This window comes from Solanum stenotomum, chromosome 5 (genome assembly GCF_019186545.1).
Source record: "Solanum stenotomum isolate F172 chromosome 5, ASM1918654v1, whole genome shotgun sequence".
NCBI classification, from domain to species: domain Eukaryota; kingdom Viridiplantae; phylum Streptophyta; class Magnoliopsida; order Solanales; family Solanaceae; genus Solanum; species Solanum stenotomum.
In genome coordinates, this window is record NC_064286.1 from 39,307,432 (window position 1) to 39,321,271 (window position 13,840).

Below are 13,840 nucleotides of genomic sequence, written 5' to 3' on the forward strand. Positions count from 1 at the left end.
TGGTAAGTGAGGAATTTATCTTAAAGATTTTATCATAATATTCCTTTTTTAAGGGTCTTAATCTTGATATCTCTTTAATATTATTTATGATATATTCTAGATATAACATATCTTGGGTTCTTAGGTACATATATAAATTTTCTTCCATTAATTGTTCTAATAGTTTTATATCTTCCATACATTCTGTCCAATATTGTAAATATTCGTAGTTCATTTTAGTCTGAATTTATTTCTAAATCATACCATTCTATTCTTTCAAGGTCTAAATCATGTAGGTCTATTTCATACCATTGTTGGTTTAATATATCTTCTGATCCGTTATCATTAAATATTTTTTCTCATATTATTCTTCTTAATTCAATTATTTTTATATCTTTAAGTATATATAAGATTAATGCTTCATAGTTTTTTATTATTTCATCATGCATGTATGTAGTCATGTCCGTTGTTATGCAGTTTTATTTTCAATTATTCCTTCCTATCATATTCATAATTGATTAAATTCATATTAGATCATTATGAACTAGATTATTTGTTTATCATGTTCTCCTGTCACTACTAGCATCGTACTTTAGTGGATACTTCCTTCTTATTAGTGCCTCAACTTTGTTTACTGCCCTAAACGGCTTTCCTTGCCTACCGATTTTAACATTAGGATGACATAGTATAGAAGTTTTCTCCCTGTTTCTAGTGTGCTAATAAACTAGAAATCATGATTCAAATAATTCTAATACATAATAACTAACATAAATTTATTCAATCATATATATGATATTCAGGAATATATGAAATTAATTTTGCATATTTATTGAACAATATACCTTTGCCTCTTGCTTATCCATGATATCTGAAGTTTGTTGCATTATCTATTAAATATGAATAGCTTAAGTATTAAATATTGAGAGAGTGTTTATGAAAGTGCTTCGTTTATTTCAGTCTGCCTTTTATGTTATATGTACATTCCTTTATATAGAAAGGAAATCCTATCTACTGCACTTTCAAATTTTATCTCTACAGTAATGCATAATAATGCATTACTTTACAATAATGCACAATAATGTGCTACTTACACCGACCATACCTACTACTTACACATGCCCATACTCTCTTAATTTATCCATACTATATGACTTTTTAACACTACCATAATTTACACTACACAATAATGCACACTCCACTTTACACTTGTCTTCTTACAATAAGACTAATAATATTTACATGGTACTTTTTATACTATTTTGCTTTTGGCCATATCTATTCTTTGCCTTATCTCTTTCTCTACGGCTTTCTTTGCGCATGTGTATTTTTATTTTTGTCTTCTTCTTCTTATCTTCTTTCGTCTCTATCTCATTTGATCAACATCGGAAATCACATTATCTTCTCCATTACATTTTGAACATATATGGTCAGTATATATATGTCCAATTAGTTTACAGTATCTAGTTAATAGTTCTGATGAAATAAATTCTGCCTTTAATGCTCTTGTTGTAGGTCTTTCTTCTGGCTTTAATAATGATAAAATCCATTTCTGGACTTCATCCATAGCTGACTTCCTTAGCTCCCTTGAATTAGCATAAATCATTAATTGATCTCTAGAATAGTAACTCCATATAACATTTTCATTCAAATAATTATTGGCTAGTTCTTGTATTATAGTTGATATATCAATTATTCTTTTATTGGCATAAAAATTCGGTATCTCAATTTTTGGTATTTCTGGTTGTTCTCCAATATCTTTCGGTATTATCATCTCTTTGGTCAGGCCTATCTTTACAACCTGAATAGGAGGTTTTATCTCCTTATGTAATATCTTTGTTGCCGTATAGAATTTTACATAAAATAAATTTTCTTTGGTCGCTCTTTTGTATATAATAAATGCTTTGTATAATTCTGGTATGCCACTCAGTTCTTCTCCGTCATAAGTATATGCAGTACTTATTAATCCATAATTATAAGATGTTTTAACTAAGTTAGCATTGGTTTTTGATTGTGCAATTAGTTTATTGTATCCTTGTAATTTCTGGGTTATATAGTCTTGGTTTGGATTTTTTGTAGTGGTAGATCTGGGATTGAGGTTTAGGTAACTCTGTATTTTGTATATATTTTCGAGGTATGTCCTTGTGATGTGGTTATACACCTTTTTCTCATGTTGTAGGCTATCTGCATACGTTGAAGTTTGTGGTTCTATGGTTAATGAGTTTTTTGTTTTTTTGTGTAAATGGCTTTTCAAATAACTGATTTAGATTTGTATGGCATTGTTTTTCAATAACTGGTCTTCTTGTACCTGCAGCTATATTTAGACAATCATTATGGGTTTTAAGGTGTTTTCCAACGTCACCTCTTAGCTCTGGATTTTTAAAGTCTTCCGATCGACTTAGCTCCGCATTTTTATAGTCATGCTGCTGACTTGTACTAGCTTTAGACTTCAGATTATCTTCATTAGTCTTTAACTTTTGTATCTCATTGTCCATACTGTCCTCTTTGATACAAAGTGTAGTAATGGCTTTGAGTATATCTTCAATTGTATTTTCTTTCTCAGTTTGAGTAGCTTTGTCTTGATAAGTAATCTGCAATAACATTCTTGTCAGTTTTTATTACTTCAATAGTAAATGTAAAATTTAATACATTTAATACCAATCTTCTTATTTCTTTTGTAGTTACCGAATCTTGTATTTTTCTTGTTAGCCACCATTTTACTTGTGTGTTATCCGTTCTTATAATAAATTTGTTATATACAATATATGGTTCAAATGATAATAAACATTTATATACTGAATAATATCTGCAATGATGTTCTATTTTTTCTTCATCATACCTGTATTTTAAGACTCCTCCATAACTTTTTTCACTAGCGTCTGATTCTACTATATAAGTAAATTTTTTTATTTTCATCCGAAAAATATAGTTTAGGTAGGTTCTTACATAATGATTTTATTTTTTGTATTTGTGTTTGGTCTTTTTTATCAAACTGGTATTCTACATCTTTCTTTAACTTTTGTTGTAATAGTTTTAAATTCCCTGCTAATTTTGGTATGTATTCTCTTACTTGATTTACTAGTCTTAGAAATGATTGTAATTTCTTTTTTGTATCTAACTGTTCATTTGAGTTAATTATTTTTTGTACTATATGTGTTTGCATTTTTATTCCATTTTTATCTATTCATATTCCTAAAAATTCTATTTGCTTTTTCATTATGTCTGCTTTCTTTTTGCTTAGACTTATGCCTGAATATTCTATAATATGTATGAATTTTTCTAATAATTTTATGTGTTCATCTTGGGTTTTAGAATATAGTAATATATCATCAATATATAGTACACAATTTTCTAGTTGTTTAAAGTAGTTATCCATAAAGTGTTGATATCTACCTGGGGCATTTTTATATCCAAATGGTAATACATTCCATTCATAAAATTCTTGTGGTACTGTAAAGGCTGTAAGTTTTTTAGATTCTTCTTCTAGCTTTAAGTGGTAAAATCCTGATTTGCAGTCAAATTTACTAAAGTAATTATATCCTTGTATTTGTCTTATCTTTAATATTTTATTAGGTATTGGGTAATTATATGTTTTAGTTTTTGCATTTAAATTTCTATAATCAATAACTATTCTACTTTTTCCTCTTTTTTGTTCACTATGTTTATTTACTATAAATGCTGGGCTTGTGTGCTTGCTATTCCTTTCTTGTATATACCATTTTTCTAGTAATTCACTTATATGTATCTTAAATTCTGTTAAATCATTAAAATTATATTTTAATGGTTTTTGGGTTATTATACTATTATTATCAATTAGCTCAATTTTGACTTTTGTTTTATGTTTTTCCCATCCTTGTAAAGGATCTTCACTATATAACAATTCTAACTTATCTTGGATTATTTTTACTTTATCTATAGAGAATATAATCAATTCTATTTTAGGGTCTTCTTCTTTTATATTTTCTAATTTTTGTGTAATTTTTTCACTTCCTTTTATCCATTCTGTTGTTTTTCGTTTTTTGTTATTTACTCTTTTTGCTCCTATTTTTTGTTTACATGGTGTTGTGAACCACCAGTGTGTTTTTGTTATTATATGTGGGTATTATTTTTCCAGAAATGACATTCCTAATAGCATATCTTTTGTCGTCAATTCAAAGTTATGTATTTCTTCTATAGTTAATATCTTATCCCATATTTGAATTTTTATATTTTTTGCCTTATATGTAATCATGCTTCCTTCATTATTAAATCCTGTTACTACTATCAGTGTTTTTAATTTTTCCCATTTATCTTCTGGTAAACAATTGTATTTACATATATTAGCTTCTGCTCTTGTGTCTATCATTGGTGTATAATATCTATTGTAATATCCTTCTATTATTATCTTTGCAAATATATATATTTTCATGTTTTTATCATAAGAAAGTTCATTTTATTATTTTCTTCTTATTATTATAATTTATTGTTAACTGTTTGTCTTCTAAATTATATGGTTTTACTTGTTCTAACCATTTTATTCCTAAAGTGATATTTTTATCTCCTTGATATACTTTAAACTTTATTATTATTGGTACTCCTCCAATGATTATTTCCTTTTCTGTAGTTTCTTCGGTATATATCAATGCCTTTGGTAGTTCAGGGCATGATTGTTTAGTAGTAATTATTTCATCTTATGTTACTAGTTCTCTTGTAATATAGTTTTCTTCTTGTCGTGTATTTATTAATATTCAATATTTTCGTTGTTCCATTACTCCCGTTATGTAGTAATGATATGGTTCTATTTCTTCTTCTATTGATTTTTGTGGAGTTCTATCTATTCTTCTTGAGGTACTCATTTTTGATGATATTTGGGGTATTTCATAGTTTATTCTTTTTGATGTACTCAGTCTTTTTTTTACTATTTCTAAATTTTCTTCTATATCAATCTCATTATAACTATAATCATTATTATCTATGACTGTAACTATCCTTTCAAAAGGATTTTCTATTTTTATTTTATTTATTTTATTTTTTGCCGTTATTTTATGTTTTGTTGTTAAAACATATAAGGTTTTACATCTAGCTGTAAATATTTTACTTCCTGGGGCTAGTTCTATCCCTGACATTTTCCAATATAATACTAGCGATTTATCTATGTTTCTGTCATTTATTGCTACTGAGTAGTTAACACTTATTATAAATTTAAATTTTTGGTATATGAGGTTACCTTTTATTGCACTTATTATACTTTTTTCTATGGGTTATATAATTCTATCATCCGCTAAGTATATTTCTATGGGTGTATCTATTCCTTCTCTAAAACATGCTTTTATTAGTATTTCTGTTCCTCCTAAATGTACATATTTAATTGGATTTTTAGCTTTAATTTCTTGTATTTCTTTGTTTATTATTCGTTTGTTTATTATTGGTATTTTAGCCTTTCTTTTGGTGTATTTACAATCTATGATATGTTTTCTTTGGCTTACTACATAATATTCTTCTTTTTGTCGTTTAAACCAGTTTCTTATTGTTGGTATTTTGAATATTTTTTCTACGCTTAGGTCTAATTCTTTTCCTTTTATTTGTTCAAATATATTATTATCAAATATTATTTTTTGTTCTGCCGATTCTTCATCTTGATATTTTTCTTTAGTTATTATTTGTATGTTTCAGCCATTTATATAGTGTTCATTATCTGATTCTATTGCTAAATTATTTTCCATTTCGTCTGTTTCGTTTTCTGATAATTCATATATGCTATCTTCACTTTCTAATTCATAATCTACGTATTCTATTTGTGTATATTTTTCATTGTCTATTATTATTTCTGATATTTGTTTTTTTCTTTGGATTTTTAGGTAATTTACAATCTCTAGCTATATGTCCTAATTTTTCACAATTATAACAAGTACATTCCGTTATTTTTCTTTTTGGTCTATATGGTCTCTTAGTTTTATAGTTTTTTACATAGTATCTTCTTCTTGGTTTTTTATATTTATATTTTAATCTGTATTTTTTATTATATTTCTTTTTATAGTATTTGTCCGTACAACCAAATTGGGGTGCCGTTTTATTTTTGCAACATGCTAAGTTTTTTATTAGTATTTTTTCCATTTTTATTTCTTCTTTATGTTTTTCACATAGTTCTATAAACCATCGTTGTAAGAATTTTATTCTAGCTCCTAAGGTATTTGTTAATCCTACTTCATTCCAACTTTTTATTACTTTTGAATTAAAAGGTTCTGGTAATTTTGTAAAATATAACTTTCTTATTTCCTTACTTTCTTCTGTGCTATATGTTCCTTTATAATAATATTCTCTAAATGCACATGTATATTCATCTATATAACACATATTACATATTGCTAATTTTGTCATTAGATTTTGGTTTATGATTTTTTCTCTATTTTGTTCTTCTACTTCTGTTGTCATACTACTAAATTCATTTCTTATAGCTATTTCGTATTTATGTAATATTTCCATAGTTGTAGTAGCTAATTCACTATTAGATTTTTTATTACTTCTTAGAGTTTTTAAACTTTCATTTGATAAATTTTTGTAGCCATAATTTTACTGTTTCTATAAGTGTTCTTTCTATTTATCCTGGTGTTTCTGTCATTCCTATTTTGTTATCTATTAATTATTTTGATATATATCCATCCATAATTGGATTGTTTTATTTATATCTGCTACACAGTCTAAATCTAAAAAATCATGTTGTTCAGTTATTGGTTTAGGTGTCCATTTTTTATTTAATCTTTTATCCCATATAATTTTTTCTTTATCATATTGTCCATAGTTTGCATTATAATATTTAAATTTTTTTGGGGTTTTTATTCCTGATGTACTATGTTTTTCATCCATGTCTACTTCTCCTGTATTTACTTCTAAATTCTTTGTATTATCTATGTTTGCTAAAAGTTCCGTATATGTTTCGTTTGTTTCCGAATGTTGTTCATCTAGATCATTGTCATTTATTTCATCAATTCTTATTTCGGGTAGATTATTTTGGTTTTTTTCTTCTTTTTCTTCTAATTCATCTTCTAATTGCAATTTTTCTTTAAATTTATTTATCTCATTTGCTAATTTTGTTTGTTGTTCTTTTTCTTTTTGTTTCATTTCATACATCTCTTTTAACATTGCCAACTCTTTTTCTAGTTCTATTATTTTAGTATTTTTTACTTCTTCTAATTGTTGTACTTCCTTTTTTGCTTGTTGTTTTATTTTTTCAATTTCCGTTTTTCTATCTATTTCTTCATTTTCTTTTGTTATTCTTATCATACCAGTTAAACTATCTTCTAGTTTTACCGTTTTTTTTTCTAACATTAAACTTATATTGTCACCTATTTTCTTGTATCTTCTTCCTAGATTAGAAAATATTATCTTTACTTTTAATCCGTCATAGTTTTCATATATTTTTTCGTCTATGGCATATTCTTCCTTATTCATTTATAGATTGTGTTGAAGTTTATATTCTAAACTTTCTATTTGTATTTGTAGATATAAAATAGTTTTCCTTTGTGCCACTATAGATTTTTTACAAGTTCCTGCGAATATATTATTGTTAAGTCTACTTTGCCTATGTGCTAATTCTTGTCTTTTTGCTATATTTATTTCAGTAAGTTTTTGTCTATATTCGTTATTCTCGTTATTCATTGTATTTTTAAATATTGAATATATTTATATTCTATCTTAGATATATTATCTATTAATTAATCTAATTTGTCGTTATCAGTTTTTGTGAAATTGAGTTGTTTGTATTCTGGATATAATTTGTTTAATTTTCTTAACTTTCTACTAGTATGTTTCTTCTTATATTTCTTTTCACCCGTAACTCTGATACCATTTTTCGGGGGTGCGGAATTGGTAGTTGAAGAAGTCATTTCTTTGGTAGTGTGGTAAGTGAACTGCTCGTAGGAAGGCTCATAGAGAAAAGTTGGGTGTGTGAGGGTGGTAACCAAGTGACCTAGCCACTGCCTTAAGGTCCAGGAGAGGGACCACAACTAGTGGTCTTGACCACGGTTCGTATAGCCCCTCGTGAGAATGCCTTGGGCTTGTGAGCTTAAGGCACTAAGTGCCTAGCCACTGCCTCAAGTCCACGAGTGGGACCACGGCTCGTGGAGCCCCTCGTGGCACCTGGGCAGGGCCATTTAAGTAAGGGTCAAATGGGTCTTTTCCTTTTTAAGTCCTATTAAAGTGAGGTCGTTTTGGGTAAGTTTGGGGTGACTATATAAGTTGTTTTTAAGTCAAATTCACCAAAACTAAGTCATTTTTCACAAACACCCAAATCAAATCACAAAGTGCATCTTCTACACAAAATTTCTCTCTCTAAAACTCAAGGAAGAAGAAAGGTAAAAAGTGGAGCTAGGGCTTGAAGAATCAAGGCTATTTTACTCAAATTCTTTGAAGAATCAAAGGTATGGTAGTCTTTCATCCTTGGATAATTTTCATCCAAAGAGTCCCTCCAAAGTGAATTTCAAAACTACCAAAGTTAGGGTTCTAGTTCAATCTTGTGGGTTCTTTCCAAAATCGTTTTTAATGGGTGATTTATGATGGATTATGATTGAATTGATGATTTATTGTTGATTTATGATGAATATCCCCAAGAACCCATGAAATCCCTAATTTCCCAAATTTGGATCTTATGATGTGGATTGTTAATTATAGGAGGATTGATACGAGATTATGCTTATTATAGTTGCGTTAATTGAATCATGCTATCATTCATGTCTATTTTAGTAATTGTGGATATGTTGATGGCTTGTGGCCTTGAAAGGGAAGATATGTGTCACGACCCGATTTCTCGAGTCATGATGGCACCTACTATATCATATCAGTAGGTAAGCCAACCTGTAACCCAGACATCAAGCAATGAGCGAAAGGGCAGAAACTAACGAAAACAATAATCTAAACAAGAATAACAAGACGGAAGCAACCCAAAATAAATATATACAGAAATCCCTCCTAGAACCTGGAAGTCACTAGTACAGAGCTATCTAATAAAGAGTACACGTCCCAAAAGTGGACCACAACAAAGTGTATCTCAAAGGCAACAAGACTAACTAAAACAAAAGAAGGAGACAAGACAAACCCAAAATGCCAAGTGCTCGCCCTCGTCTCCGAATCACAACTGCAAAAGAAGGCTGGAGCTAATCACCGCTGGTAACTGGTACTGGGAACTACATCACGAAATAGATGCAGAGCGTAGAATGAGTACCAACACAACAGGCACTCAGTAGGCATCAAAGGCCGACTGAGCAAAAAGGGTAAAAACAATAAGAAATGATAGAATCTAGACACAAAGAGGTCAAAGCGGATATGAAAAGAAAGGACACGAGCATACCAGAAACAACTAAGTACAACTAAACTAAACCTAACTGGACCCCCATAAGCCCAGAAGGTACACTCGTGCGCAAGTTTAAGTAAAACCTGAACGGACCCCCATAAGCCCGACAGGTACACAGAAAAGCTAAGTCTACTGAGAAAGAAGAAAATCGGGCTCCCAACCCAAAGTAACTAAGATAATCCATCAGACTCTACCCAACCAACAGTGCATTCCCAGCCCAGCTAGAAAGAGTGAACCTAGGGGGCACCCAACCAAACAGTCCACTCCCAGCCTAGCTAGAAAGAGGGACCCGAGGGTGAGGTAGATATTGCGAGTCGTCTTACCATGCGGTCAACTCCTAGCCCAACTAGAAAGAGCGATCCGGGGACACCCAGCCAGCAGTACACTTCCAGCACAGCTAGAGAGAGAGGCCCGGGGGCGATCGCCGAAATCACCGAGTCTACCCAGCCAACGATACGCTTCCAGCCCAGCTAGAGAGAACGACCCCGGGGGTAATGGTATCTCCAATAGGATCCAATCCAACAACTACCATCGTGGAACGCCGTCCACTTTAAGAAATCACAGAAAAGGCTCCAAACCTATACTATCTCAATCCCACACCTTTAGTGATGCACTAAACCTTCGAGAACGCGTCAGAACTAGAGAGAGAATATACAGAAGTGTAGCAAACAACGATAATGCCTAATCTAAGGCTCAACTATCAGACTCAAGTCTGCTAGTCCAGTCTACAAGGAGCTAAGTCATCCGAACGACATCGGCAGAAAGTCAAGGCTATCTAGCCCACACGAGTTATAAGTCTAAGGCAATGCTAGCCTAACCTAGACTAAGGACATCATGCTTACAGTTAAGGATGAACAAGGCATACAACACATAGCATACAAGCATTCAATAGCATTTAGTACATAAGCATGCACCTCTACTAAACCGGTTAACATGATACTATACCCGAAATATGGTCAATCGATCCTAACATAAGGTATCTAATCAAAGTAAGGTAGGAAACTGGTACCTACCCCCAATTCATTGCAATCGACATGCTTTTACATAATTAAGCTCAATCTAAAAGAAAGGAAGTCGTAGCCTACCTTAAGGCCGATCGCGCGCTCTCTCCATGTCACTTTACCGGAGCTTTTCCTTCCCGAACGACCTTTGAATGCTGTCACTCTATCAAATATAGGATCACAATGTTAGTACGGTCGTTTAGACACCAAAATCACAACACTTCATCAGGATCTAAGGTATCCTGACCACCATCACCCGTTAACACTCGATCTCTAAGGGCCACCAAGGCCTCATCCTCAAACTGACAACCACAGATCCTATCAAGCAAGAAAGACTGAACTCCCATATGGGCCAAGACAGGTTTAGAATTAGAGATATCCAACCGAATTATACTATTGGCTAAGAACTGAATGTCCAAAGCCAAGGGTCGCTCCTCAACAAATAAGAAGTCTAGACTACCCATACTCATCGCCTTTCAGCTCAAAGCGTCCGCTACCACATTCGCCTTGCCCGAATGATAGAGAATAGAGAGGTCGTAGTCCTTCAGGAGCTCAATCCAACGACGCTGCCTCGAATTAAGATCCTCTGGCTCATGATGTACTGAAGACTCCTATGATCGGTATAGATTTCACATCAAACTCCATACAAGTAGTGCCTCCAAATCTTAAGCGCGAAAACTACCGCCGCCAACTCCAAGTCATGAGTGGGGTAGTTGCGCTCATGAATCTTAAGCTGCCTTGACGCATAAGCAATAACCCGGCCATGCTGCATCAATAGATAACCCAAACCAACACCGGATGCGTCACAATAAACCTTGAAGCCCTCGCCCTCAATTGGAAGAGTCAATATAGGAGCGGTGGTCAATAACTCCTTGAGCCTCAAAAAGCTTGCCTCTCACTCCTCTGACCAAACAAAGGGAACATCAACACGAGTCAACTGGGTCAGAGGTGCTGCCAAGGTAGAGAAACCCTTCACAAATCGTCTGTAGTAGCCTACTAGTTCGACGAAGCTCCGAATCTCATTAACAGAGGTGGGCCTAACCCAATCACGAATAGCCTCAATCTTCGGCGGATCTACCATAATGCCCTCATTGGATACAACATGCCTAAAAAACGCTACAGAGTCTAACTAAAACTGACACTTTGAGAACTTGGAATAAAGCCGTTGATCTCTCAAATTCTGGAGCACAACCCTCAAATGCTGTTCGTGATCATCCTTACTCCGCGAGTATATCAAAATGTCATTAATGAACACTATGACGAAGGAATCAATAAAAGGTCTGAGCACATGCATCATCAAGTCTATAAAGGCAGCAGAGGCATTAGTCAACCCAAATGACATCACCAAGAACTCATAATGGCTATAACGGGTCCTAGATGCAGTCTTAGGGATATCCGCTACCCTAATCCTCAACTGGTGGTAACCGGACCTCAAATCAATCTTAGAGAACACTGAAGCTCCTTGTAGCTGGTCAAATAGGTCATCAATCCTAGGCAGAGGATATCGATTCTTCACTGTCACCTTATTCAACTGCCTATAGTCAATGCACATGTGCATCCTACCGTCCTTTTTCTTAACAAAAAGAACGGGAGAGCCCCAAGGTGAAACACTAGGTCTGATAAATCCCTTACCCAAAAGATCTTGAAGATAAACACAGAGCTCCTTGAGCTCTGTAGGAGCCATCCGATATGGTGGAATAGAAATAGGCCGAGTTCCTAGCTCAAGCTCAATCGGAAAATCAATATCATGCTCTGGGGGTAGGTCAGTAGGAAACACATCTAAGAAGTCACGAACAACAGGAGCTGACTCAACCGGAGGAACCTCCCTACTCACATCACGCACATAGGCCAAATATTATAAGCATCCACTCGCCACTAGCCTCCTAGCCTGAATAAAAGAGATAACCCCAACTGGTGTGCTACCACAAAATCCCTGTCATACCACCGGAGGAATACTAGGAATGGCTAAGGTAACGGTCTTAGAGAAGTAATCTAAAATAGCGCGATAAGAGGATAACCAGTCCATGCCCAGAATCACATCGAAATCAACCATGTCAAGCATTATAAGGTTAGCCCGGGTGTCACGCCCCTGGATAGTAACTAAGCAAGATCGAAATACCTGATCCACTACTAAAGACTCACCTACGGGGGTCGACACACGCAATGACGCTACCAGAGGCTCAGACATCATACTCAATCGAGAGGCATAATACACAAAAACATGCGAAAAAGTAGAGCCCGGATCAAATAAAGCCAAGGCGTGCTGCTGGCATAAAATAATCGTACCTGTGATCACATCGTCTGATGCCTCAGCCTCCGCCCTTGCTGGAGCTGCATAGAAATGGCTATATCTGCCTCTGCCCTGACTATCAAACCTACCACCTGACCTGCCTCCTCAGGGACCACCCTGTATACCCTGCTGACCACATCTACGGTCCTGACCCTGACAACGGCCTCTAGCTGGAGGTGCTGGTAAAGCTGGAGGAGCTGCATGAGGAGCGGGAGAAATCTGACTATGCTTAGGGCAGTCCCTGGCCCAATGAACCATCTCACCACACTCATAGCAACCCTGTCGAGGGCGACTCCCAAAAGAACGACTACCGTGGCCTGAAGAACCCGACTGAAACACCTCACGGCCTTGACTCGAATAAGCCTCACTCCGACAACCATCTAATGCCTGAAGAGAGGCCTGTGTAGGTCTGCTAAACTAACCCTGTTGAAACATCCGGCCCTGTCATGATAATCTCTAGACTTAGGGCGGGAGTCACTGTAGTTGCCCTCATGCCTAGCCCTCTTCTCGCTGCCCCCTTGGGCCTCGCGACGAAGATGCTCCATAGTACTAGCATGGTCAACTACGTCTAAAAAGGATCAACCCGCAGAAACTAAGGACTGGGTCTCAAGCTGAAGCTGCAATCTCAACCCACGAACAAAGCACCTAACTCTCTCCTCCTCTGTAGGTAATATCATCTCGGCATAGCGGGAAAGCTCGTGGAACCTAGTCTGGTACTCTGCTACTGACATGGAGCCCTGCTCCAACCTGCAGAACTGATCCCTGAGGTGGTCTCTGACACAACGAGGGATAAACATGGCCAAAAAGGCCTCAGGAAACTCATCCCATGATACCGGTGGAGATCCAACTAGCCTGGTCTGAATGAATGTGCGCCACCACTGCCTGGCAGGCCCATCTAGCTGGTAAGCAATGACGTCGGCCCCTCTAGACTCCACAAGGCCCAAGATGCGAAGCCTCTCACAGCAAGTAGTAAGAAACTCGTGGGCATCCTCACCCACAGCCCCAGAAAACTTTGGTGGTGTCAACCTGAGAAACACACCAATCATCTTCTGGTCCTCAAGCGACATAGGTCTGTCCGCTACAAAGGGTTGTACTCCCTCAGGTGGTACCTGGACCTGAGGTGCCCTCACTATAGGCTGATCCTGCGGTACTAGTGTTGGTGTAGCTGGGGCGGGTGGCTGCTGCAACCCCCCAAGCACACCTAAGACCTAAGCAATAACGGCCTGGAGATCTGAAGTTAGAACTAGT